This window comes from Engraulis encrasicolus, chromosome 4 (genome assembly GCF_034702125.1).
Source record: "Engraulis encrasicolus isolate BLACKSEA-1 chromosome 4, IST_EnEncr_1.0, whole genome shotgun sequence".
Taxonomy (NCBI): domain Eukaryota; kingdom Metazoa; phylum Chordata; class Actinopteri; order Clupeiformes; family Engraulidae; genus Engraulis; species Engraulis encrasicolus.
Genome location: NC_085860.1, coordinates 45,756,484 through 45,761,483, shown reverse-complemented (window position 1 = coordinate 45,761,483; position 5,000 = coordinate 45,756,484). Strand labels below are relative to the sequence as shown.

At 47.7% G+C, this 5,000-nt stretch overlaps 1 protein-coding gene across 1 annotated transcript in view; it reads left to right on the top strand.

Moving 5' to 3' along the window:
- Nucleotides 1-5,000, top strand: part of sema4ba (sema domain, immunoglobulin domain (Ig), transmembrane domain (TM) and short cytoplasmic domain, (semaphorin) 4Ba) — a 129,903-nt gene that overhangs the window by 82,019 nt on the left and 42,884 nt on the right. The window lies entirely within an intron of this gene.

Here is a 5,000-nt window from a genome sequence, read left to right as displayed (position 1 = left end):
TGTGTGTGTGTGTGTGTGTGTGTGTGTGTGTGTGTGTGTGTGTGTGTGTGTGTGTGTGTGTGTGTGTGTGTGTGTGTGTGTGTGTGTGTGTGTGTGTGTGTGTGTGTGTGTGTGTGTGTGTGTGTGTGTGTGTGTGTGTGTGTGTGTGTGTGTGTGTGTGTGTCTGCCAGACGAGCCTTATTAGGCCTTTTCAGCAGCAGGGTTGACTGGGTCAGGGGCAGCTATAGGTTGTGCTGCGATGCAATATCTCTTAAGTACCATCTGTTCAAACTCAGTGACATGGCAATAATGCCATACGCGCACACACATGGACACACACACACACACACACATGCACGCACGAACGCAGGCATGCAGGCAGGTAGGCACGCACGCACGCACCCACACACACACACACACACACACACACACACACACACACACACTAATGTGTTTATATGTGGATGTGTGGCCTTTCTTCTAATGTCTGGCGGCACTAATATTTTGACTTATATCTGAGAGACCGATAGGCTGTTTGTTTGCTCTGTCTGCCTTTATTATGTGGACCATATCGGTACAATGCACGACACTCCCTTTATACTGGGTCATAGCCCGTACTCAGTCGCTTAATCCAAAACATTTTTAAAGAAAAAAAAGTCCCTCTTCCAAAGACACAGGTGTTGAAATATGTGCTGTTGAGTGGCTTGCTAAAGCCATTCCCCTACGTAGTTCTAGAGTTGAAAGCAAAATGTGCAGTTGACAAAAAGGGCATGGCTGTCATATTGCAGCGGTTCGTTTGCGAGGCAAGCTGCAGAGAGACGCCAAGATAAGCAATAAACGATAAACTGCATCTTTAACATTGTTGAATGGCTGTTGTTCAGTGCCGCGCTGTCTAGAGAGTCACTTGATAGGCTGTAACTAATGGATTTAGCTGATACAGAACTGTATGTGTATTCCCTTATTGAATTGAGGGATCTGCCTCTTCTGGTTGCATATGGCCATTAAACGCCTAGTGTTTGGAGAAGCCAAGACAATAAACAGCATGCACGGCCCTGAGGAGTCTACACAGACAGCGTCCTCAGAGATTCTTTAAGTATAGAGATATGCCAACATAATAGGTTTCTATGGGCACCTAACGCGACCAGGTTCCGGTCTGCCTAAAGGGCCATGTCATAATGCTCCTACAATGAATAGAACAGTCCTTAGGTCTGCCTAGGTCTGCCTAAGGGGGGGCATAATAGAACCAGGAAACAATGGGCCAATGGAACCTCTCTCTCTCTACTCTCTCTGGCGTCCTACATCTGCTGGCCACATTATCAGTTGGCCACTGGACAGTTAGTTAGTCAATGGATATATTGTATAGGCTCTTGTCTGTGAACATAATCATATTCCTCAGCCATCCCCCAAAACATCCCATAACAGTTTTCTGTGCACATCATATCTTACTGTAAGCAACAAAAATAAACCCATCCCAAAAAGGTCTAATAATCATGTATCAGAGATCAGTGAGAAGAGAAAAGTAACAATAAATAAAACATGAGAGGCCTGGTTATGCGTATGACATTGAGCGGAAAATATCTTGTCTTGTTAGGACCCGACATGTTTTAGCACAGCACTATGGCTCTCTTTAATGTCATAGCAATGTTGTTATGATGTATTTAAGCATTTTCAGCAAGTGAATAGGGTCGCCGGCGACCCCTGCTGCAGTAAGAGGCTACGGAGCCTTATGTGATTTCTTTCAAGAAGCCATTCGTAGGCTATATATGCGTCCCCTTATCCCAATCATGCCTATGTGATTGGAACATTAGTAACATTCTTAGTTCCTATCATGATGTCACAATGCTGTGAGGGGTTCTTAACACAGAATTGTATGGGCGTGGTAGAACACTCACATAAGATTCTAGAAGTGTTTGGGGAATGTCGAGTGATGTGGTGTACTGCATGATATCTTATGATGAGCCTGTGTGTGTGCGTGCGTGCGTGTGTGCGTGTGTGTGCGTGTGCGTGTGAGTGTGCGTGTGCGTGTGCGTGTGTGCGTGCATGTGTGCGTGTGTGTGTGTTTCCTTAATGATGGCCAATTACGCGCCTCATTGTCTAAGCTGTGGGCGGGGGACATGACAGCGCTGTCGCGACTCGGGAGAATAATTGGGCCAAGCCAGCGAACGAACAAGAGGCTCCCTGGTGAAAATCTCCCTCAAGCCGTGTTTTGGTCTGCGGTGCATGCGTGTGTGTGTGTCTGTGTGTGTGTGTGTGTGTGTGTGTGTGTGTGTGTGTGTGTGTGTGTGTGTGTGTGTGTGTGTGTGTGTGTGTGTGTGTGTGTGTGTGTGTGTGTGTGTGTGTGTGTGCCCTTTTGTTTCTACCTTCGTAAATCACCGCTAAGTTTCCCAGAAGCTACACTGCATAAACACTGCGAGTGGTGATGAACAACATGGGTGGGGGGATGGGAGTTTGGTGGTGTGTGCGTGCGTGCGTGCGTGCGTGCGTGTGTGCATGCGCGTGTGCGTTTGTGTGTGTGTACATTTACAGTATTTCTCTGTTTGTCTGTGGTGCATGAATGTGCATTTGTGCACGTGCATGTGTGGATGTGGGCGGGGTAGATTGTCTCTGTTTCATGTTATAATCACACACCAGAGCGAGAGATGAAGGGGGGTGGGGGCAGTAAAGTAAAGAGAGGGGTAGATCTGTCTGTGTGTGTGTGTGTGTGTGTGTGTGTGTGTGTGTGTGTGTGTGTGTGTGTGTGTGTGTGTGTGTGTGTGTGTGTGTGTGTGTGTGTTGTGTGTGTGTGTGTTGTGTGTGTGTGTGTGTGTGTGTGTGTGTGTGTGTGTGTGTGTGTGTGTGTGTGTGTGTGTGTGTGTGTGTGTGTGTGTGTTTTAGTGCGATCTAGGGAGTCTCTTGTGGTTGAGCGGGTGGATTTAGCCATAATAAGCCTCCTGGTAGCAGCACTACAGTATGCCCTATTATTACCTCTTCCCTCCTCTCCTCTCCTCTCCTCTCCTCTCCCCTCCTCTCCTCTCCTCTCCTCTGCTCTCATCTCCTCTCCTCTCCTTCCCTCTCCTCTCCTTCCCTCTCCTCTCCTCTCCTCTCCTCTCATCTGCTCTCCTCTCCTCTCCTCTTCTCTCCTCTCCTCTCCTCTCCTCTCCTCTCCTCTTCCATCCTCTCCTCTCCCATCCTCTCTCCTCTCCTCTCCTTTCCTCTTTTCTCTTTTCAACTTCTCTCCCCCCAACCGCCTAGGGCATACACACACACACACACACACACACACACACACACACACACACACACACACACACACACACACACACACACACACACACACCAATAGCAGCGGTACCATCAGCAACACCTAAGGGTATAACCTCCCAGGTAGCAGCTGGTTGGTAGCGCATGTAGGCAGTAAGCCGTAGAGAAACTTGTACTCGAACCACCAACGACCACCCAGACTTGGGCCCAATGTGTGACTAACATTACGCACACAACCACGTGCGACCGTGTGCACCTACTGTATTTGCAAAAAAAGCTATCAGAGAGCTACTCACGGTGCTGGAGGTATCTTGTAGGGGGGGGGGGCAGATGGCCAACAGAGCTCTCATTAATATGCTCCATCATTGGTTCACTCTACCACGACCTCAACATGGGAGTTTGGAAGATTGCCCCTTGCGGCTTTGTCAATATTGCACCATACGCACATGTCTGCGTACCGCCTTGTGCCTGGAGCTGTGCCACGTGCAAGATTGACATAAAATACACACGGCAGCTCGTTTGTGCATGAAAACTGCACGCACGTATCCTGCAACAAGCATGTCCCCGACCTTACACAGACAGACAGACAGACAGACAGACAGACAGACAGACAGACAGACAGACAGACAGACAGACAGACAGACAGACAGACAGACAGACATTTTAAAATGTATTTCATATTGATCAAATGTATTAGTTCAAGAGTGCTATTCTTTTATTGTGCACATTGATTGGTGCCAGCTATGCTGTCTGTGTAAAGTGATGTAGATACAGTACTTGGTGTAGATCAGTGATTCTCAAAGTATGGTCCGGGGACCACTGGTGGTCTGCAACAAAGCTCAGGTGGTCCACGAGAGGATTTCTAATTTTCCAAGTCAAGCTAGCAGTGGGCTACTTTTATAACAGTATTAGAAAGCTAAATATAGCTTAAGTCATATTTCCACCATAAAAAAGACAGTTGTTCGGAGCTAATTTGATACTGCTAATTTCAATGCGGATCACTTACTTTTTAATTTACATTACAAGCCTGTCAATTTAGTTGACAAGTGGTCCCTGAACAATTTTGGGAGGACAAAGTGGTCCTCAGTCTAAAGAACTATGAGAAACACTGGTGTAGATAAATACATATCTGCTCAGTCACCAGTCTGAAACCCCTCCGTCTTTATTTAGCTCAAGGAGCCAAATCATGTTCGCTTGTCGTCTCTCAAGGGGAGGGATGGGTCCCTGGGCACTGAGCACTGAGCTCCAGTCATCCGCTTAGCTAGTACGCCTCCGCTACCTGCACACACACACACACACACACACTGACACTGACACACACACACACACACTTCCAGAACACCTCCGTTAAGGACAAACAACCTCGACACATCAGAGTCAGTGGTTGCCGTAGCAACGCAACAACACCCCCACGGGTAATAATATGGTGCGCCCAGGCAGACTGATTCTCGCCTCTTCACACATGCATGCACACACAGACACACACGCAAGCACACACACACACACACACACACACACACACACACACACACACACACACACACACACACACACACACACACACACACACACACACACACACACACACACACACACACACACACACACACACACACACACAAACACACACACACAAACACAAACACACATACACACACACACACACACACACACACACACTTGATTTCGAGATGAGTCTGGGCCTTGATTATCCAAGGCCACACGCACTCACTCAAAGTCACTTACTCACACACACACATTGTCACTCACACTCCTCAGAT